Raw genomic sequence first — 25,065 nt, 5'->3', positions numbered from 1 at the left:
TTATTATTATTATTATTATTATTATTATTATTATTATTATTATTATTATTATTATTATTATTATTATTATTATTATTATTATTATTATTATTATTATTATTATTATTATTATTATTATTATTATTATTATTATTATTATTATTATTATTATTATTATTATTATTATTATTATTATTATTATTATTATTATTATTATTATTATTATTATTATTATTATTATTATTATTATTATTATTATTATTATTATTATTATTATTATTATTATTATTATTATTATTATTATTATTATTATTGATATTATTTTAATGAGCGATAAATGTTTTATATATATAGTCGAGTAATTATAAAATAAAGTAATTAATTGTAAGCGGATAATTTTCTTAGAAGCAGATTCAAGTCACGTGACCCTTGCAAAAGTAGTCTAACTGCAATTTTGTCTTCAACTTTGATCTTTGGTTCAATACCCCGGGCCAACAAGTTAATGTAAGCTGTGAGCTGCAAGTTTACTCTGCAGATGAGATAATTAGAGTCACGTGTTAACTTAGTCGAGAGTTTGAATTTATGCCTGATAAGAAGGCTTCAACTATGAAATTTCTTCATTAAACTTGGCTTATTTGTAATTAGTATTTTTTGTTTATTTATGTATATTTTGAGTGCTGGAAAATTATTCAAAATATTTCATTGACGATTGAAAATGAGAAACAAATTATTTCATTTAAATATTTCATGAAATATTTTTCAGTACCAGAAGTCGAATTGCATGTCAAATAAAAAAAAAAATTGTTGTTTTAAAAATTAATGAAATGAGAGATTTAACAATTTATGGAGAAACCCGAAGAACATTCGTCCACAGTGATAATTGATGTTGATGTATAAAATTTGGGGAACAGATTTTTATGATTCAGGTCTCCTTGCAAACTAAATCAGCGAGAAAAATAAAATACAATTATCAATAATGAATTTATTATTATTATCAAATTCGTTATTACTTTATGAAAAAAATCAGAAATGGACGGAAAAAATTATTGTATGAATATTGCCATGTCATTTATTCTAAAAATTACTCTAATTCGAGTAATCTTGGGCCATTACGACTTTTTGCTTTTGAATTACGAAATTTTACTCTATCAGTGAGTAAAAATCAATCAGATTAATTTTTACTCACAATTACGAGTAAAAAATTACCCCAGTGGCTGTCTTAATAAATTCTCTCTAATTCAATTTTTACTCGTAGGTTATGATAAAAAATTTGATGATTCAATTTATATTGAATTACAATAAAAATCACAATTTATAGGCTGACATTTCTATAAAAAATCTAAATTCATCTAATTGTATTAGAATATGTCGTAAAATAAATATGTTGAAAAAAATAAAAAAAAAAATTACTCATATTGTGTTGAAAAAGAATAGATACAAAATTTTTTTTAATTTTGAAATAAATATTAAGTTATAGAGAGATACAGAGATCATCTTTTTTCCAAGCCTACGTTTGTGTGCGTAACATGTAAGTTGTCGCGAGCAAAATAAAACACATTTAATCAATGATTAACGAAGACTACTAAATTATTACTCTTCAGTTTAGAGTAAAAAAATACTTCAATAGATTTGGAATTTTATTCTAAGTACAAGTAATTTTTCATCAAAACATCAATAGGTTTAAAGAAATGCTATATTTGGGAGTAAAAATTAATATCCCTCGCGGACTTGGGATTACTCCGAAATCATGGTGAAATTTCGGTGAAATCATAGTGGAAAGATAGTGAACCCGTAGTGAAATGACAGTGAAATCACTGTAACTTTGTGCCATTTGCTTACTGTGTGATAATTATCATCCGATGGTAATTTTATGATGATTTCACCATCGATTCATAGTAGAATCACAATAGCATAACAGTCAATTTACAGTAGTATAGCTGTAAGTTGACAGTAGTATTACTGTGTATTTACAGTGATTTCACTATCAGTTTATGCTGGATCTGCAGTGCTTCAGTCATGCTTTCTCAGTAATAATACCGTGATCATACAGTGATTTCACAGCAGTCTTACTATAGATTCTTCGTGAAATCACAATAATATCGCTGTGAATTGACAGTAATATTACTGTGATTTCTTAATCATTTAATCCTGGATCTGCTTAGTTTTCATCGAGATTTAGGGGCAATATTGAGATCCTATATTTATTGATTCAAAGATAATAATAATAAAATTAATAATAATATTATAATAGCAATAATAATCCTAATCTTGGTTTTTCAATAAATAATTTTTCTTGTTTAAAAAAATTATTTAGTATCCCTTTGTACGTTTTCATGTAATTCCTCTGGAGGATTAACTGCTATTTTTTTACCCTCGGTAAAGAAGGAATTTTATTTTTTTTTTACGCATGATGGGACTCGAACTGCCGACCTTTCGATTGAGAGTAGCTTAAGTCATGTACTTTAGCCCGCTCGGCCACCACACGCATTCGGAACTAAATATTTAATCTGTTACTTCATGCTATTCAATACTATATATACTCAAGATTAAGCTATAAGAAAAATTATTTTATTAAATACTATAAAATTAAAAGAATTCGATATTTATCAAAAAAAATTTTTGCCTTCATTTGTAAATCATCAAGTTTTCTTAATTTAAGAATATTTTATTTTAAATTATGATAAATAATAAATATTTACTATTGAAATATTAATCTAAATGATGTTCTCTTTATTTTTTGCAGTAGTTTAAATTCAATTTATACAGTTTTAAAAAAAAAGTTATTCAATTTTTTTATTTATTTATTTTTTTTCATAATTCTGAAGAATTTTACCGTCTTAAGCTTTTATAAAATTATCTAAATTAGATAATTACAGATAAAGTTTCGCTCGGAAATTCCTAAAATAGCTAAATTTATAATAAATAAAATACATATGTGCCCAAATATTTGCTAAACTTACAAATAATTATAGGAGCATTTATGAAATAATTGATATTATTTTTTTTTTAATTCCATTTCTATCGATTAATGACATTAAAAATTCAAATTTTGATTTTGAAATTGGATTAATGATAGATGTACCGTATCAGATCACTATCAAAGTAGAGTGAAATCATGGAGAAAACACTAATAATTTGCTGTGAAAATATCATAGAGTCACAGTGCTAATACTACTAGGTTGTCATGGGATCACGGTAAATTCATGGTTAAACCACTATGAACTGACTGTGAAACTATTGTAAAGTCACAAAGTTAACACTATCAGATTACTATGGAATCACAGTGAATTCGTAGTGAAATCACGATAAACTGACTGTGAACCCATGATAAAGCCTCAGTGTTACCATTGTTGGGTTACCATAAATCGATAGCTGATCGACAGTAAAATTATCATGAAAGTATGGTAATTTAATTCTAAACCTACAAAAGAATCACAAGTGAAATCACTATGGAACTACCATAAAATTACTGTAAAATTACTATATAACCAGAGTGACGAAATGGCACAAAACGACTGTGAATTCACTATGAAATTACCATCAATACACAGTAAACTTACGGTAAAATTGATTTCACTGTGATTTCACAGTAACCCCGAATCCGCGAAGGATACGTAAAATAAAAGTCGGTAGATAAAATATATATCTGCTGTTAAAAAATCACTCACTAGTAGAGTAAAATATAGTCTAGTGATATTAATATTTCAACGAAAAATATTAAAAGTTGAAATAAAAAATACTAATTTTTTGGAATGGCCCAGGATAACTCGAAATTGTAGAATAATCTTCATCAAAAAATTATTTCCGTGTGTACTAAGAATAATTATAAAGTTGTTCTTAAAGATTTAACTTCATCATTGATCAACAACTTATGCAATTTGTTCGGTTTGATAAAAGTGGAATTGCTTATTTTATAGGTTATAAAACTGTAATTATCTTACGGGGGATAGCCACTGTGAGGATCGAAAAAATAGGTGATTTTCGGGAATTTTTTTGACTGGAATAATAAAGGAATTTGGGGATCGGGTTTTTTTGTTTTATAAAGTATACATTGAAGATATTTCTCCTAAATTATTATTAAAAAATATCATATTGTTTCAAAGTTATACGCATTTTTGTGGAGTACCAAAAAAATTTCCCCCACCACGGTGTCATCTCTAACTCAAAAACGGATTATCAGAAACAAAAAAACCAAACGGCGCTGTAATCTGTATGCATGTGGTTGTCGTTCCACATAGAGGACTTTGAAAGTTTGGATTTGAAAAAAAATGGCCACATTAAAAATTTTTTCGTTTTTTTTTCTCATTTTTTTGGATTCAAACAGCCTTAAAAAATCTTAAAAATCAAAACTTTCTAAACCCCCTACGTGCAACTTTAGCTACTGAATAGACGAATACGAAAAAAAAAAGTTGCGAATCGGTTCATATTCATAAAAATTACAGATGCCAACAGTTCAAAAAAAGTAGTTTCGAGAAAAACGCGTTCAAAGTTTTTAGTCGATGCAACGGTCAGTTGACGTGCTGTCACAAAAATGACTATAACTTGAAAAATATTCGGAATTTTCATATAAAACTCTAGATACATATTTTTGAACATATAAACTTCGATTTAATGAAAAAAAAATATTTTTAACTTCCCGCTAAGAAAATTGTAAATTTTCAAAAATTCGGGAAGTTATTGGTTTCGGTCCGATTTACGAAAATCGAATTTTCATCAGATGTCGATGTTTTGAGGTCCTAGGAAGCTATTCTGACTAATTTCAAGATGATGTCCGAGTGTATGTATGTATGTATGTACGTACGAACGTATGTAAATACCTGTATCTTTTGAACGGATGACCCGATTTTGAACTTTAAGATGTCATTCGACGCGGCTTGTCAATATCTTGAAGCTGTAAGAAATTGAGCTTGATCAGTAGGGCTCGTTCAAAGATATTTCAAAAATAAAATTTTTTCAAAAATGTTTTTTTTGAATAACTTTTAATGTGCTCGAAGGATTGATTCCAAAATCTATTCAGCTCTAAAACTTTATAAGCCGCGCCAAATGCTACCTCAACCATCAAAATCGGTTCATTCGTTCAAGAAAAACCGTTGTCGAAAGAATTAGAAAACAATTTTTTTTTTACTTTTTTTGAAATATCTCAAAAACGACTCGATAAATCGAATTCAAAATGTGATCAGCTTTAGAACTTGATATAACGCGTCGATTGCCACTTTAACCGTCTCAATCGAGTTATTCGTTTGAGAGATATCGTTGGTGAAGAAATGATAAAAAACTATTCTTTTCGAAAAGAACAGAATACAAAAGTATTTTCGAGCTCGAAGAGCTCGAAAATGTATTCACGACAAAGTTTTCGGGCTCAAGGAGCTTGAAAACAGCGGGAAATTTTAGGGCTGGCCTGCAGGGTCAACCGATAGACAGATTTATTTTTTGAAATTTCACAGTGGCTATTCCACTTAATTAACGATAGTTGCGTAATATTACCGAAATATTATTAGCATAATTTTTTCGTTTTTTATAGATCTTAAAAGCATTATACTGATATCCTCATGCTTTGATCAAAGTTAATTTATTCTGCATATACACCATTTTAACACCGATTGGATGATACTGCTTCATTCCAGAAAGGAACGTACAACGAGCCCAGGTTGGGCCCAACTTTGTAAAACCCTGAGCCGAGCTTGTAAGCAAGTCTTGGCCCAGCCTTGGTAGAATTCTGGAACGATAATATCGAGTCAAGCCTGGTTGCCAGATCTGGTTCATGCTTGTGGATTTACTAAATAAAGAATTAAAAAAAAATTTTATTATTATTAATCTAGTAGAGTACATGATCATTAACGCTTGAACTATTTAAGTGAGATGAACGATGTTAAAAAAACTCGGTGAAAATTCTGCTGGGTTCTGGGTGCGAACTTCCGTCCTTCTAATTACTGGGTCCGAACGCTGGCTACTTGACCTACCTACCAATGTTGTACTGATACTTTCAAATGATCTACTTATTAATTAATGAATTCTAATGCAACCATACGGTTTTATGAAATATAAAGAGCAATTTAATTAATATTTTGAATTTAGAAAACAATAAAAATAAGTTCGTACTATTATTATTATAATTGCATAATTTAAAAAAAAATAAAACTTACTAAATTTAATTAATTATTTATCAAGAACCCAATTAAATTGTCCTGCTTTACCACCATTATTAAAAATTACATTTATTATGTAAATTTGTGACTTAATTCTTAATTAAATAAATTTTTATAAGTAAAGTCATAAAATTACGATTGTTGACTGCAAATAAAAACGAACTAAAAAATATTTTAATGGTTAGTCGTAAATAATTTCAATCGGAAAGTTAACATACTTAGTAATCGAAACTCATTTTGATTATAAAATAAATAATTATTGACTAAAAATAACTATAATAATATGTTATTTGAATAATTAATAAAAACACCTAGGTTAGCCAGTTCTGGTCCAAGGATGAGTATCCACAGGAATGGCCAAGGCTCGATTACCCATCCTCGGACCAATTTTGGAACGCCGTTGAATGGCCAAAACTGGATCTGCAAGTCTTGGCCCAAGGATGGGTAACCATAGGTATGGCCGAACCTGGGTTAGCCAGTTCTGGCCCTAAGTAGGCTAATCATAGGAATGGCCAAGGTTGAGTACCCAGTTATGGCTCAAACATGGGCCCATATAAGTAAGCTCAAGCTGGGTTTCCAAATGTTGGGCGAGGCATGGCCCCTTCGTCCAAATCTGGGGACTCCTGCATGGGATAGCGCTCCTACACTGTGTCTTAATTAAATAAAAGATGTATGATCGGAGATAATTATGAGAATATTGTTACAGTTTGTAACGGAGTGGAATGTTCCCACATTACAATTTTAATTTAATTTCAACTCGCGCCAAAAGATCCGCCCTCCTTCTTCAACAGCTGTCAATAATTGAGGAAATACAGTCACTGATGCGCCGGGGTCGCTACGGCCGAGTCCCGACATTTGGTTTTAGGGGTTGGCCAGCCTGAGTGAAGAGGTACGAGGGCCAAGGACGACGAGCTATCAGTCTCTTGGCTCGCAGCAGCCGCAGTGGACGGACGTGCTTTACTTCGACTACCACTAACATCTTGGTTTCCACTACAATTTCCATTTACTACTACTACACGTGCTGCTAATGATAATCAAAATGGGCCAAGAGCATATAAGCCCACCTCAGGTGGAAGCTTATTCTTTATTTAAGTTAATTTAAATTGGTTAATTACATAATAATTATTGTGGAATGGATCTGGTTGATTGGAAAGGATTGAAATGATTTGGTGGACTTGGAAGGAAGGACTGGTTGTGGGTTTGGTCTTGGAGGAAAAGGATCGGTGGAATGAAGGACTGGTTATGATTGGAGATAGCTGGAGTAAGTCGAGTCGTTTTGTTTTATTGTCGGGTTAACTATTTTATTTGTTAAATGAGATATTCCATTAATTGAGGAGTCGTTATTTAGTAAAGTTAGTCGAGTCAGTTTCATCAGTCATTTAGTTATTGTTCATCTCTTATTAATTATTATCTGTAAAGCGGCTTCGTTTAAATAAATGCCATTATTTTTATATTTAAATTTAACATATTTAATTAATTATTCACAATCTTTCTGATAAGTTAGGTATAAGATCTCTCTCCTAATTTTAACACTGCGTGGTCCAGTGCGGGGTTACTCTCGCTCTGAGATTACTGAGCATAACTGGAAAGGTACGTAAGACACCTTAAGTTTTACACATGTGTGGGCCCTTATTTTATCACGACCCCATTGAGCTGATAAGATAAGTGGACCCGTTACAAGTTGAAGTCACGTTCATGATTTATTGTTAATATTATTTTTATAAAAAATGATAAAAAATATGTGTAGTTATTAAACTAATTATTGTATAACTAAAATGAGTATGAGACCAATGTACGTTAGTTTTACGAGTTTGTTGAAGAAAAAGTTCTAGAGTATCGGATTTATAATTATTGTTTTAGCTTACCAAATATTATTTAATTATCGTTCAGCTCTGGTTAATTAAATAATTTATTTATAATGTATCGATACGCATCATTTAGATGTCAATTTACTCGGCGTTGAGATTAATTTTATTATAATTAGATTCAGTATTTTGTTATAGAGTAAAATTATTTGTATTATGCTACAGTATATGGTTTATTGATAAATAATGAATTTTGGATTGTTGTTATTTAATAAAAATTGAAAATTCGCTGATAATTTACATGAATTTGGGATGATTTGACCTGGACCACTCCCTCTCTCCATAAACCTACACACTGAGCGACCCCATGGCATACTGTAAATCTGTTTTTAGTTTTTCAGTTTCTGTTTGGGTTTTTGCTTATGAGTTCTGAGCATAATAGTTTTAGTTTCCGTTTTAGTTTTGGCTGGTTTTGGTGATCATTTCACAGATTAAAAATTATCCAGTTTTTATTTATGCGTGGTTTCAAGATAATTCCATACATCAAAAAGTATCTAACTCAAATTTATTGGTTTGGTAATCCCAGTGATAAAAATTACCTAGTGCCCTATTCGGATTAAGACTGGACGCTAAAGACAGGGAACGAAGTTATAACCAAATATCAGCGTATAGTTTTTGTCGTTATAGTGTGTGTGTGTGTGTGTGTGTGTGTGTGTGTGTGTGTGTGTGCGTGCGTGGATGTGAACGCTCCATAACTTTTTAACTAATAAACCGATTTGGATGGTTCTTGCGGCAATCGAAAGAGCTTGTTAACCATCAACTCTCCTAAAAATTTTCGATCATTTAATCAAGTACACTCAAAAATATTTGCGAATTACGAAATAAAAATTTTTTTTTTTTAGTTTTTTTTCAGATTCTCCGAAACAACTTGAACGATCGACTTTAAAATCTAATCAGCTGTAGAACTTGATAAAATGCATCGATTGCCACAAAAACCATCTCAACTGGTTAAGTTATTCGAGAGACCCTTGTAGGAAAATAGAATATTGACAACGGGGCCGGTCTTGGCACAATACTAGGCTACCCAGGCTTGGCCTGCCAGTCTTGTGCCAAGATTCAGCCACTACCCGAGTAACAAGCCTTGGATTGTCAGTCTTGGGGCAAGGTTCAGCCAATACTCAAAGAAAGTCTAAGCTTTAAAGAAAGTCTAAAAAATATTGCCAACCTTATGGTTATGTATGCCTATATATGACCGCAAATACCATAATTAAGCTATACATAGCCATATGCAAAACTCACCTGGCGCCCAACAACAGCAGAAACCGGAACAGCCAAATAGTTTGCGAGGGGAATAGTTCGCCTGACGGATTCCAGGCGAGCTAAATAACCGGTCACATATTTTCTTTTGTACTCTGTAAAATATGCGAAAATGGATGGTTCACTTTCATATGTAGTATACCCATATATAGTTATATATAAAAGCATTCGAAAAGTTTATACGCTTATAAGTAACTATATATACCCTGATCAAGCCCTATATGGTCATATATAATATCTAAGACATTCACAAATAAAGGCTGCGAGTTCATATCTGACTCTAGATAACCATATCTGATCATACATAGTTATATCTGGACTCATTCGAAAAGTATATATGCTCGTATATGACCATATATGCCTTAATTAAGCTACATATGGTTATACATAATACGTGAGGTGCATAAAAATCAATGATTCATGTTGTTCTTGAATCGTGTCCATACGATATGATAGATAATTATCGATCGTGGAACTTTGGACAAGGTTAAGTGAAAAAAATTTAATGAAACGTCCAAATAATTAATGATTTAATTCTTTCATTCAATCGTGTCCAAATTTGTGCGAATAATAATTTATTGATGGTCAACTTTTACGTATGACTGCACGCAACCATTTATGTTCATAAATGATTATATATACACGGAAAAAAAAGAGCTGGTGCTGCAACAGGACCTGGCCCTGTGGCAGCAACAGGACTTAGTCATGTTGCAGCAACAGGAAAGTCCTGTTGCAGCAACAGGTATATTCCTGTTGCAGCCACACCCTGATTAAAAAAAATGATTAAAAATGATTTCACGATGAAATGTCCATAAGAGACAGGATTAGAAATGATTTGAAGGATTAAAAAGTATTTAAAATGATTAAAAAACAAATTATTTTAAATACTTTTTAATCATTTTTTTTGATCAGGGCAGGAATACTCCTGTTGCAGCCACAGGAATATTCCTGTTGCAGCCACAGGATTATTCCTGTTGTAGCCACAAGATTATTCCTGTTGCAGCCACAGGATCATTCCTGTTGCATCCACAGGATTATTCCTGTTGCATCCACAGGAATAGTCTTGAATTCATAATGAGTATAATATATGGGGCATTCCACGCCAAATCAACCACTTTTGAATTCGACCCCTTTAATTTGGCTGAAAATTTTTTCTCTTTTTCTACCCTATCAAAAACGTTTCTCATAATTTTTTCAAATTTTTTCACCCAACCGAAAAAAAGTTATAAATTTTTGAAAAAAATGGCTTTTTTTATTTTAAATAGCTATAACTTTTTCAAAATTCGACTGATTGGAACGTTTTTTTTTTCAAAATTTTTGTTTTTAAATGTACTTTTTGAAAAAAAATACAAAAAAATTATTGCAACCTATTTTCATTGTTTTTTTGTAGATTTTTAGAAAAAATCAAAAATTTTTCGATGTTTACCATTTTTGATTTTTGATTTTTTTTTTTATATGAAACTTTGACATTTTCTGCAGATCCTCAAATTTTTTCAGAGTGATGTTTTTTCGATTTATATTTTTTTTTTCCAATTTAAAAAAAAAATTATTTACAACTAGCCTTATTTCTCATAACACCATGCTTAAAATTTTTGAGAGTGCTCAGAAAATTTTCAAATTTGGAAAAAAAAATAAAAACAATAAATTTAAATGGTCATGTTCGAAATAATTTGAATTTTGTTCGAAAAATCATGTTTAAAAATAGAAGGACCTTCTGAATAATTTTTTTGTATTTTTTTCTGAAAACTACATTTAAAAACGAAGAAAATGAAAAAAAAAAGTTTTCGTTTGGCCCATTTTTGGACAGATGCTGGCAATTCAAAAAAATTCCTTCTACACTCATTGTTTTATGGTTAAAAGAATTTTTTTTTGAATTGCCAGCATCTGTCCAAAAATGGGCCAAACGAAAACTTTTTTTTTTTTTTTTCTTCGTTTTTAAATGTAGTTTTCAGAAAAAAATACAAAAAAATTATTCAGAAGGTCCTTCTATTTTTAAACATGATTTTTCGAACAAAATTCAAATTATTTCGAACATGACCATTTAAATTTATTGTTTTTATTTTTTTTTCCAAATTTGAAAATTTTCTGAGCACTCTCAAAAATTTTAAGCGTGGTGTTATGAGAAATAAGGCTAGTTGTAAATAATTTTTTTTTTAAATTGGAAAAAAAAAATATAAATCGAAAAAACATCACTCTGAAAAAATTTGAGGATCTGCAGAAAATGTCAAAGTTTCATATAAAAAAAAAATCAAAAATCAAAAATGGTAAACATCGAAAAATTTTTGATTTTTTCTAAAAATCTACAAAAAAACAATGAAAATAGGTTGCAATAATTTTTTTGTATTTTTTTTCAAAAAGTACATTTAAAAACAAAAATTTTGAAAAAAAAAACGTTCCAATCAGTCGAATTTTGAAAAGTTATAGCTATTTAAAATAAAAAAAGCCATTTTTTTCAAAAATTTATAACTTTTTTTCGGTTGGGTGAAAAAATTTGAAAAAATTATGAGAAACGTTTTTGATAGGGTAGAAAAAGAGAAAAAATTTTCAGCCAAATTAAAGGGGTTGAATTCAAAAGTGGTTGATTTGGCGTGGAATGCCCCATATATATTTAATTATATATATATATCAATAGGGGAAAGGGGGGGGGGAATGGTTCCCCCAAAATTTTTAACATGAAACGTGTTGGGGGGGGGGGTAAAATGGGCTGCCTAGACTTCGAAAACCCACGAATATTTTTTAGCCAAACGGGTTCCAAAAATTTTTTTAACAGAAACACGGACAAAAAGAAATGTTGATGCAACAGGAACGTTCCTGTAGCATGATCCTGTAGCTTCAACAGGATATTCCTGTTACAGCTACATGACCAGACCTGTAGCTGTAACAGGAATGTCCTGTAGTATTTACAGGTCTAGTCCTGTCGCAGCTAGAGGATGAATTTTTTTTTAGAAAAAATATTTAATGAAATGGACCTTCAATTTAAAAATAAATGAAACATCACATGGTAAAACAGTTATAAAGATAATATTTTCTAAAATCTTAGCGATTTATTTTCTTTAACTAAAACCACAAAATACAGAAAAACTTTGAGGTAAAATCAAACCCTATCAACAAATTGCACAGTCTTTAACTTTTCTTTCGAGTAAGTTGTGTTGAAAAAGTCATAAAGTAGACATCTATTAAAAATAATGATTAGAAAAACTTGATGCATAAAAGTTTTTTGTGATTAATAATTTATTGCTGAATTAATTGTCAAAAGTACGTTATTATATTAAATCAGCTGTCTAATTGCAATATAATTAATTTCATCTTTTTCAATCAACAGACATGGTACGATAGTTGGTAAATCTTTGTGATTTTTAATATAGTCAGGACGGCTATGTATTTCAACAATCCACGCGTGAAAGTGATGATCGAAAGCGATTGGCGATATGAAGTACATTATAAAAAAAATATCATTTCCTACATTATATATTTTATAAATTTTTCCGAACTGTGGTCTATAATTTTTATCAATATCTGTAATTACTACAGTATTTGGTTGATATCTATGTCCATTGTAATCAATATATTGCAACCATTGAATATCTGATTCTGGAGTATCGGGAAAATATTTATTTTTTTCTTCGTCAGGTTCTTTAGAATTGAATTTAGTTATTTGATTTTCAAAGTTGGCAGAAATCATTAGATATGAAAATTTTAATTGGCCTCGAGTCGCTACAGTTATCAATATATTTTTTTTACAAAATGTTGTTACTACCGGTAATTTTGTTCCTTTATGCTTTGATTCACATCTCATACTCGAGTGATGAATTAATGGACTATTTCGTAGTAGGAGTCGGCCATAATGCGTCATATTATGTGACTTAATAGTGAGATTACCCACGAACTTTAAGTATAATTTGTTGTATTCCATAACAAGATCATTTAAAATTGCTTGATCATTACGAACAAGACTTGGAGCAGTAATTATGTCGAAGATTTGCCGTAGTTTTTGGTAAAAAGGCCATATTGCATTGTCACGTGGGACAAGATCACCAACCATCAATCCAAAGTAGCGAATAAAACATCCCATTTCTGACGCAGACATTTTTTAAGTATTGCTATCATTCAAATGTTTCAATTTTATTGCTGGTGGCTTATTACCACTCTCTAAAAGCCCGTAAGAAAAGGTTTCCATTTTATATACAAGTTCATTGTGTGTAATAACCTTGTCAATAAAAATTAAATGATAGACGATTGCTCTCATTGCATAACTACCCGATCCTTCATTTACGTCGTGCATAATATCAACTGCTTGATTTTCAGTAATGTGATAGTTCTCAAATTGGTGAAACACACATTCTTCTTTGATCCCAGTCAATGACATGTTTTTTTTTCTGGATCTTGTTGATAATTTATCGGATTACGTAATAAATTGTTATTTTCACAAGTTGAAATTTTTATTGTTGCGATAGGCATTGAGCATATTCTACACGGGTATCTAGAATTAAATGATTCTACAAACCCTAAGATACCATTTAATCCTAAATTATCACCTACGATTAACCCACACTCAAAATAAACTTTTTGGATTTTATTATTAATTATTACGTCAATTCCATTTTTTTTTCAAATCCTTTAAATCGTCTATTACTTTTTTTAAAACCCATTTATTTCCATAAATTTTACGATCGTCACTATAAAACAGAGTTGATATAAAGATACAATTCACTTGTGACACTAAATGAGGTGGTAGGCAAGGTATAAATGCATATACAGCGCCTAACTTGTTTCTTCCCGCATGGCTACCCAATGCATTTCCGGCTTCTATGTCATCTTCAAAAATATGAATTGGTATGAAAATTTTATTTTCATGATGAAGTGATTTTTAAAGCCATGAACTACCTTGAATATAATTCGATAAAACAATCTTATCATCTTGTAATTTTTTCATGGAGGACAATAATTGTTCCAAAACACCTGGTATTTTCAAAAAAGTTTCAAGAGTGTGTCGCAATGAGATGTGAACAGCATATACTGGTTCGTTTGTTGTAATCACAGCAGACTCTTGAACTTTTTCAACTGTCGTATACCCAACGATGAACTCTTGTGGCAATAACAATTGAGTGTGTTTTTTATATAATTCAAATCGTTTGTGTTCAGTGTCGACAAACTGAAACGGATGCTTATAAAATTTAAAGATAGATTTGACGTCATTAATTATATCCTCATTACATTTATTTTGGAGCAAACATTTCATTTCCTGCTCTAATTGTGGGATACAAGTTTCTGCGATAAACTCGATTATATGATTAATCACTGTTTGGACTTCACTGCGTGGAATTGCAAGATTATCATATAACGATAAGTTCAATTTCATAATTTTTGATTCAAAATCACTTAGTGTAGCCATTGCAATAAATATGTGTAATGGTTAATAACTAAAAATAGTTATCTTTTAACACACACTTAAAAATAGAAAATAAAACTCAGCTTGAAAAACCATAAAAAAAAATAAGAAAAATATCCTTCTGACATATATATTTCCTTTTGGAACACTTAAAAATAATAATTTACTTTTTGAAGTTTATTTAAATCATTAATTAAACTTCAAAAAGACGCAATTTTTTTACAATCAGGTAATTCATAAATATACTTTGCTAAAAAAGTCCAGACGTGTTCACACTCTTGAGTAAACTTAGCATCAAGACTATAACAGATTTTTAAGCAATAATCGACTGCTAATACCGGTGTTTTTAAATTATATTTAATATCATTTATATAAGCAGATGAGACAATTCCATCATTAGATGCATAAACTACAACATGAGGCTGGTTAGATAATTTATACTGTGCGTAATACAAAGTTTTTTCTGCAATAAACTTTTTTATTTCACCGTCAGTTTCAGCATAAAGTAAAAAAGATTTTTGGATGAATTCTTTTTCAGGGCTAAAGCGCTCACCAACTTTTTTGGCTTTAACAGTGGAAACTGGTAGCATGAATGGCAATATCAAAAATGCGAACAATGCCTCATTATCTGTTGAAAAACAATCAAAATTAAAAATTAATTAATTTAACGTGTATCGGTAGCTAACCTGTATCAATGAATTGATTATATCTTTCGAGGCAATTTTTGATATGATAATTTCTTTTTTTTTTGCCAGCGTAATAATTTTTTTTTACACGGTAGGCCACTTTTCTACCAACAAATGACTTTTTGATTCATATGAAAGATTAAAATCTGAAATTAGCTTAAAACAATAGAATAATTAGTAAAAAATCTAACAAGCACGTTGAAGGAGTGTTTATTATCATTTCGAAACTCCGATTCGAAATGAAATTCACTGTGAGGGAGTTTATTTTAATATTAAAACTCCGAATCGGAGTGATTGCGGATTTGAAAAAAAGTCCAGATCACTCCGAATTCATTTCCGATTTTTTACAGTGTAGATAAATATTCGAATAAATATTAAATAATTACCAGTTCATAGCCGTGAGGACCTTTCAGGCATGGGAATGTGTTAAAATAATTTATGATAGATTTTTTTTTCCATTCTAAACGATTTTTAAAAGTCTTTATCCACTTTCTTTTTATCTCATCAATGGGTTCTAAGTTACTTTTAAACCAATCAATGTCATTGTTTTCTTCATAATTTACTGTGATCAAAATAAAAATATTAAATTCATAAACTGAAAATAAATGAATAAAGTTTACAATAATCAATTTCATACATGGTTCAGAATTAATTTCTTCAGTTTTTATCAGTCCAGCTGATGCAAGTAACCTGCACCATTCCTGGTATTTGTTATAAAGACACCCTCTTGCATTTGTTTTAAGATTTTTACTTTTACTTGAAGGTATATAATACAAATCCCGATCTTGATTCGGAAAAAGCTCACAAATCGAGTCTGCTAACTCCAAAAATCTTGCTCTTGTTACTCTTCAATATTTTAAATACATTAAGATTAAATTATTATATTACACAAATAAAGATTAAATTAATAAAAGAGTGTGCTCATTACTTAAAGAGTGAATTTGATTCGAATTCCCTTTCAATAAAAAGATCGGATAATAATGGTCTGTCAACTGTTTCATTTAATTTATAAGTCTCAAGAATAATTCTCCCTTTCCAACACGACTTTAAAAAACCCTTAAGAGAAATTGCCCTTGAAGCTGTAAAAAGCATGCAAAAAATATATAGATATTACTATTTCTATAAGAGTACAAAAACTTTGAAAATAAACCGATAATTTCGGCTGTCATTCGGATTATAAATATAAAAAAAGAATCTGATTCCTTCGTAAAGTGTGAAAAATAATAGGAGGATTAGGCCTACGAGATGTTGAAGGATAAGATGTTTCGAAAGTATTAGTGGTAGAATTTTGAGACAAAGAACCAAAAGATTTCCGAAAAGTATCTGTTAGAGTATCAACTGCGAAAGTATCGGCATCTTTTTTATTCATTACTTCTTTGCATGTAGCATATTTAGTTTCAAATTTTTTCTCCAGCCCCATTGAGGAATTATTTCTTTTAACGCATCCGGAGTTAACCAGAAGAAACAGTCTTCATCAACAGCATTTTCTATAATAAAATAATATTATTGGAGCATATGTAACGTTCTGTTTAAAAAATCTTATAGGTTAGAAGCGCAAACTATTAAAACTAACAACACTTACCTCTAAAATTATTTTCTAAAATCTCCAAATCCCATTCCTTCAACTTATTTAACACAAAAGAAACCATAAAAATATTTTTTGACGATAAACACAGTACACATTAAAACGATACCAACTAATAACAACTCATAAAATTATTTTTTGACGATAGACACAGTACACATTAGAACGAAACCAAGTAATTACAACTCATAAAAATATTTTTTGACAATAAACACAATGCACATTAGAACAATACCAACTGATCACAACTTTGTTGACAACACACGTTGATTGTTTTAATCAACACTAATCAGCTATCTTTACTTCCGGTTCAGTATGTCTCTAATTTGAATTCGTGAAGTAAAGCATCTCTATCTTCTGCGCATGCGTAATTGAATTAAAAGTAATTGGTTTAAAATTGTTTGGCGGTAAAAATTCAATAATAAAAAAAAATTCGATTTTTATTATAATAATAATAATAATAATAATAATTAGTTTTTAAAAAATTTCACATTTCGAAAATTTCGGGAGTAATTAATAAAATTAATTTTAACATTTAATGAATGAGATTTATCATTCGTTAATATTCATATTAAATTAGCATTTAGTAAATTGTTATTAACCAACATAATAATTATTAATTAATGATTAAATGAATACTAACAATAACTGAATTATTAATAATAATTTAAAGAATAATCTAATTTATATTTCTTAATTTATATAAATATATTTAGGAGAAGGGGAGGCAACATGGGCTGCTTAAGTAAAAAAATTTTCAAATCCTCAGTTTTTTTACTTGTTTTACTTTTTTTTACTCCCTTGCCAAGTATTTGACTGTCATTTATTCTGTCCATTAAAAATAAAAAATTAAAAAATGCGGGGCAAAACGGATCCCCTCAAAAAATGTTCATAATGCAAGTTTTTCAGTTTGTTGCAATTTTTTTTTTCGTTCTGCTGAGTTTTTAGTATTATCTTGCTGTGTCTATCAAAATGAAAAATCTTGAATAGTTGGGTAAAACGGGCCCCCCAACAAAATTAATTGTATGTTTCTCGCTCGTTTTATATTTTGAAACTTTTTTCTATGTATTTAGTATAAAAAAGAGTTGATAGTAGAGATTTGGACCTTAAAATAACTTGATTCAAAGTTTTCTGTTGGATTACTATTCGATTAATTCGAAAAAATTGAATTTTAGCTAGTAATGTTGTTGAAGTCGTGACCTAGTTTGCCCCTTATCATAATTCTTTAATCATTTCTGTTAAAAAAATTTTAGAAACCCGTTCGGCTAAAAAATATTCGTAGGTTTTCGAAGTCTAGGCAGCCCATTTTACCCCCCCCCCCCCTAACACTTTTCATGTGAAAAATTCTGAGGGACCATTTTGCCTCAGTGTCCCATTTGGCCCCTCGCCCGCCCCAAACACTTTTCATGTTAAAAATTTTGGGGGACTCATTCCCTCCCCCCCCTTTCCCCTATTGATATATATATAATTAAATATATATATTATACTCATTATGAATTCAAGACTATTTTTGTGGATGCAACAGGAATAATCCTGTGGCTGCAACAGGAATATTCCTGTGGCTGTAACAGGAATATTCCTGTGACTGCAACAGGACTTTCCTGTTGCTGCAATATGACTAAGTCCTGTTGCTGCATCATGACTAAGTCCTGTTGCTACCACAGGGCCAGGTCCTGTTGCGCCAACAGTTCTTTTTTTTCCGTGTACTATATATGGAACTATCCGAAAAATTTTTATGTCCATATATGACAATGTCCTGATCAAGCCATACATGACCCTAAATAATATGTAAGGCAATGTAAAAATAAATGGTGCACTTTTATATATGACTATATATGGTTGTACATAGTCATGTATGGAATCGTTCAACAAGTATATATGCTAATATATGGCCATGTAGTCTCTATATATGGTCGCATATGCTCCATATATATCCCGTACAAAAAATGATAGATCTGCGATGGATTGGTGGTAGATCTATCCGAGATCAATGAGAAGTCTACCATCGATCTGTGATAGATTTATAAGAGGTCTATGATCAGCTTCTCCGGGGAGACAACTGTCTTTTTTTATTTTTAATAAACTGAAAAAATGATGATAGTATAAATTAATTTGAATGAAATGTTCGGGTAAATTTTCATAAAAAAACTAGGTTATTTCGAATAACGATCCCATAATTGAACTGTTTTAGAAAGACATAAATCAACCGCAAATCTGACACAACTTTCTGATGGATCAGTTTCAAAGGCATGAGTGCGTATAAAATTGTGCTTTGTCGAATCAGCCAACTTACACCTAGAAAAATTAATATTGGATAATTTCTCTCTTTATTTCAAGTATTTTTTGAAGTAAAAAAGATTGACCAAAAAGTTTTCAGAAAAAAAGTTTTTCATATTTTTTATAAGTCGATAGATTTTTATTGGAACGTTTTTGCAAACATTTCGTTTGTTTTTGTATTTCTATAAATAAGCATAAATACAAATTTTTTTCGTTGCAAAATATTTTTAGACGCCCAATCTCAGAAATCATAACAGCGACAACATGAGTGAGATCAGTGTCTTTAGATTTTTAAATAAAAAACCATTGTCTAACCAAAACCAAATATTTTTTTTACGTGCATAGGATTATCGGGTACCCGAAAAGAATATGAAGATCTTTAGGCTCTAATAGCACCTGCAATGCGATACTTTCAACTGATATTTGTAAAATAAACCACCAATCTAAGCTAGAGCTTTAAGAGACTTACGATTGATGTTTATGACTAATTTCTACCAGATCCACCGTGACAGCTTTCTGATAGATCTGTGGTATGACTACCACAGATCTTCATAACAAATCTATCATACATCTATGATTTACCCTCGAGCTTCTTTCTACTGTGATTTGGCTTGAATAATGAGACCTCTTATAGATCTATTACAGATCGATGGTAGTCTTCTCATTGATCTCGGATAGATCTACCACCAATGTATCGCAGATCTATAATTTTTTGTAAGGGTAGTCGTATATGGCTACGCATAATTTGTTTTTTCCGGGTTTTTAAATAATTGAATGATAATTAAATATATTGATCGACATAGTTGCAAAGATTAAAAAAAAAAAAAAAAAATACAAATAAAACTAAATAACAACAAAAAATCAGGTGTAAGGTAGAGTTTCCATAAATTCAACCGTGACCTTTTTCACACAACTACTCTTTATAAAGTTTAGTCACGTTTTTACCTACTATAAAAAAAAATAATCGTCAAATCCTTCCAATTTATTTCCTCGAAAATCTCATTTAGAAAACACAAAAGATAATCATCATTACTAAGCAAATAGAAACGTAGGTGACATACACGATCAATTACTTCGGATCATTTATCATTTAAATAATCATTATTCTACCATCACACGCCTCTACAGCGGCGTAATAATCAATAGAGATAACTACTCAATATTTTTTTTTTATTTCAAAACTTATTTATAATTATATTGGTTACTATGTATTAAGTTGGATTTAATATAAATAGTCTGCTAGATGTCATCGACAGTTTTTGGCTCAGCTTTAATAATTATTTTCAATATTGTCATATCATTATTTAAGTCAATATGTGGTTGAAAAAATAGAGAAAAACAGAAAAAAAGCCGTCTGGGCGCAGCACTGGTTGAAGGCCCATGACAAAATGAATATGGATACACCTATGCCAAAAATTAAAGAAACAGGAAAATTTTAGAAATGATTTAGTGATTTATGCAAGGCTGTAACTTTGTGAAAAATAATCGTATCAAAATTTAAAAAAAAACATTTTATAGGTTGAAATCTCTTGTTTCGATGCATTTTAATTAGATTTCTTTTACAGTTACGGCTCTTTCGCAAACATGAAAAATACCGCAAGACAAAAATTTTCTAAATTTTTTTTATTCCTTTAAAGAGTCCACGGGCTGTGGAAAGATTTTCCATCTAGAAAAATGCATAGGTCGGTTAGCAAATTTATTCAGCTTTAATTTGCATTTTTTCGGAATTTGGTATACGAACTTGTCGCTGGGATATAAGCTTTTAAACGAAAAATGATCCTTTTAGTTTTAATCATCGATATTTCAGGTATCACTGATCACACAGTAACTTGGAGGGCGGCGTTAGAAACTTGAATAAATTTCCTACAAGACCCGTTCATCATTTCTTGGAAAAGTTTTTTTTTATTTTTAGCATCCGTTAGAAGGAAGTTCAAAAAAAACTTTTTTTTCGGTTTTTTTTTAGTAAATCAACCGCTACTTTGGAAATAAATCTCGATGAAAAAACTAATGTTACCTTGTATTTTTTAGCTTAATGCACCCCCCATTAACCCTGAAAATTTTCAAATTGATGTATCGAACTGTTTTTCGGGGGTAATTGATCAAAGTTTTGCAAAACAATTAAAGAAACGAGTTTTGTTTCTTTTGTCGTGTAATCATCATCAAAATGAAAAAATAATTTTTTTTTACCTCGCTTCTATTTTTGCGTTAGTTACTAAGTAAATGTAGAAAAAGATAAAAAAATGTATAAAAAAAATTTGAACACGAAAAACTTGGTTCAATTTTATTTTTCTTCGACTTTTTTTTTCACTTTCACTGTTATTTGAAACAATAAAATATATTTATTTTATATAATGACACTCACTAACTCGATATTTATTTACATAAAAAAAAAGACTTCTTGGTGCAAAAAGCTTTTATTCGTTCCAAGAAATTTTTTTTATCGTGGATTGAAAGCAAAATTTTTTGAGCCGAGAAAATATATCTTGCATTAGAATACTAAAAAAATTTTTATTTTTTATCCATAATGCAAAACATTTATTGCGCCTAAAAATCCGTTTTTTCTTCGTACATAAAATCATTGATAATATTTTGAATTAAGTGATAATATCAGATAATTGGGTATAAATATATCAATTCATCAATATCGATTAGAAATAAGATTCATGTTAAATAATTTATGTATATTAAGTGTAAATATACATGTAAATAAATGCAAAGTAACCACAGCCAAAGACAGTACGAGCCATATGACAAGATTCGCACGTGCACGTGCACCGATCGCTTTTATCCTGTCCGATGAGAAACGACAACTATCACCACCAGTAATCGCTTGTTTAATTATTATTATTATTATTATTTTCTTTACTTTTTTTTTGTATTTCTTGTTCGAATAGACCTGTCGCAAAGTTTTCGTTACGTGATCTGAGTTAAAAGTTATTGCCAATCTCAAGACTAATTCATCATTTTAATTACTCATCTCCGTAGTTGATTGCTGATATCAAATTAATACATATTTTTATTAATTATTAGTTCATTTAATTTAAATTGAAATTATTAGGATAAGTAGCACAATAATAATGAAAAAAACAATTTTTATAACAATAATAATAATAAGTATTGAAGTAAAAAATAAGTAAGCAATAAATGCCATGGGTATTATTGCACCGAGTAATATTGAGAAAATCGTCCGGGGCCTATTTACGATCGGGATAATTTACGGTCTACGTGACTTGACAGGTAGGATAAACTTACGGCTAAAACGTGTTTGGTGGTTACATTGGGGTTTACTGGAATTACTATATAGTTTTTATGTAAGTATTATTTGCGAAATTAGTTTTTGTCATTTATTTTTCTAAATTATAATATCAAATTGCCCTCTTCTGTTTTTTTTAAGCTCTTGTACATTTTAAAGTTATACTTCTTTTGATGTGTTGATAGTAAAATTTTAATAAGTACACGGAAAAAATGAACTGTTGCTGCTACAGGAATAGATCCTGTAGCATGAGTTTGTTGCTGCAACAGGACGCGCCTTCTTACAGTTACAAGATCAGTCCTGTTGCTGCTACAGACCTATTCCTGTCGCAGTCACAGAAATAATCTTGGTGTAGTCACAAATCTATACTTGTTGCGACCACAGGTTCATTCCTGTTGTAGTCACAGGAATAGTCTTGAATTCATAATAAGTATACGAACGTTCAGAACTTCAGGTACATTACTGAATTTCCTTTGTGAAGTTCTTGTATGAAAATCCAGGTACCCATAGTTTCCCATGTGGATGTCCCATATAGAAATCCAGAAACCCATGGTTTCCTATATGGGTTCTTATATAAATCCATACTATCCTATATGGATTCCTATGGGAAACCATAGGAATCCACATGGATTTTTCTGATAGGGTATATTTTCCCTGTTTTATGCGGTTTCTTATAATAATTCTTCCAATTTTGACAGAGGTTTAAAGTTACATAATTGTTTTCTAAGTTATAACCAAAATTCCATTATTCTACGTTTAACATTATTTGACTTCGAAACCCATAAAAAATGTCCTAAAAAATTGATTTTTACTTTAGTTTTATCTTAAAATTTTGAAATGAGTTAATAAAGAGAAATTTACTGCCGTTTCCCATGCTAAATGCTTGTTTATAAATAAAAAACAAAAGTAAAAAATAATTAAAAAAAAAAAAAAAAAATTGGAGTAAACGCAAACAAAATATCCGCGCGTTTGAAATTTTTGTAAATTAATTGACGATTTAAAACCATTCTAAGAAAGTTCAGGATGTTCCAATAAATAATATTCCTTCATTAATCATCAATTGACGTGAAAAATATTTTTTAACGAAAAATTGATACTTAATATTAAGTTAAATTATTTCTTATTCAAATAAAAAAAAACAATAAATAATTAATAGGAACCGTCTTAAGAAAACAAAAGAAAAATCTAAAAACAAATACACGACAATAATTACAAAGAAAGAACTGAATCTAAATAGCAAGTAAAAGACAGCGTTGATCATAGAATGATTCACAGGGTAAGATAAACTCATGGTAATTGCGCTTCGCACTTTGTACTGCTCAACATACGTCGCACGTGTGCATTACACTATTCAAATACTCTTATGACAATCATTAGCGGACGTGTGGGAGATCTTTTAACAAAATACAAAACTACTCCATATGTTTTCTCAACTATCTCTTATTCGAAAAAATAAAAAAAACCAACTTTTCGTACTCTAATGCGTCAATTATAAACTAATCTCATCTATTACGAAGTAGATGTATAAAAAACAATAAATAAATAAATATATGCTCACTTCTTTGTTCGATTAGTCGTAGTCACTTGATAAATAAGAAATGACAAAAAGTATAAATAAGGTCACACTGCATCTTTACATATGATAGTACTTATATACATATATATATATATATATATATATATATATATATATATATATATATATATATATATATATATATATATATATATATATATATATATATATATATATATATATATGTACATAAGTATTATACTCTAGTATTTGTATTACTCATAATTTCTTACATTGAATCATTGAATGACCTACTAAAACTTACCACCGTTACTTATATTATTATTTATTTAATTTTATTTATTTACATTTTTTATTACTTTTTGGTTATTTTTTTTTGCAGACTTAGCAGACTTGGAAAATAAATAATACATTCGGTATTATCGAATTATCAAGTCACGCATGATCTAAAACAGAGTATAGCCGACATGGGTTTCGTGACATCTTTTCGATTTAGCATACTATAAATTAGTGGTTTAACTATAATAATTAAATGAAATTACATTTAAATATCAACTACTGCTTATATAGTTCTATATTATCTACTACCTACTAGCCATCTGGCATTTATCATTCTTGTTATTTATTGCTGATAATTGCAATTGATGGGTAAAAACAAGAAATATTCATTATTATTATTATTCTTGTTATTATTAATATTGATTTTTCAATTTTTTTATTTTTTTCTTATTTTTGTAAATATAATATAGAGTGAGTTAACGTGTTGAAATAGATATGTATCTAAATATTAAAGGAGTCAATGAGTGTCAATTAAATTATGTAGTACATAAATTGATAGTTAATAAATCATTGAATGAAGATGGAAGATGTAACCTTTTTAGATTTTCATTTTAGATTTTTGTTTTATACACCGGAAGATTGGAACCTGACTGATTACTGTTCTGCACTTGACTCAGTATGGTGTTGGAAAAAATACTCGATTGTGGTGCAGCATCACACTGATTACTGTGCACGACCTGACTGAATCGTGTGCGCATATCACTTAGTCAGGTTCCGCACAGCAATCAGTGTGGTGCTGCACCACAATCGGG

The 25,065-nt window shown here is 29.8% G+C and overlaps 1 protein-coding gene and 1 long non-coding RNA gene across 2 annotated transcripts in view; one reads left to right on the top strand and one right to left on the bottom strand.

Moving 5' to 3' along the window:
• Positions 1-25,065, top strand: part of LOC130672936 (uncharacterized) — a 181,972-nt gene that overhangs the window by 98,130 nt on the left and 58,777 nt on the right. The window lies entirely within an intron of this gene.
• Positions 15,768-16,384, bottom strand: LOC130674970 (uncharacterized). The gene is made up of 3 exons (XR_008991191.1): positions 16,251-16,384; positions 15,960-16,168; positions 15,768-15,884 (listed from the first exon to the last, which is right to left on the bottom strand). It is a non-coding gene; the product is annotated as an uncharacterized LOC130674970 (long non-coding RNA).

Source organism: Microplitis mediator, chromosome 1 (genome assembly GCF_029852145.1).
Source record: "Microplitis mediator isolate UGA2020A chromosome 1, iyMicMedi2.1, whole genome shotgun sequence".
Lineage (NCBI taxonomy): Eukaryota > Metazoa > Arthropoda > Insecta > Hymenoptera > Braconidae > Microplitis > Microplitis mediator.
The sequence above is the reverse complement of the archived record's forward strand: the minus strand, read 5'-3'. Positions and strand labels throughout refer to the sequence as shown.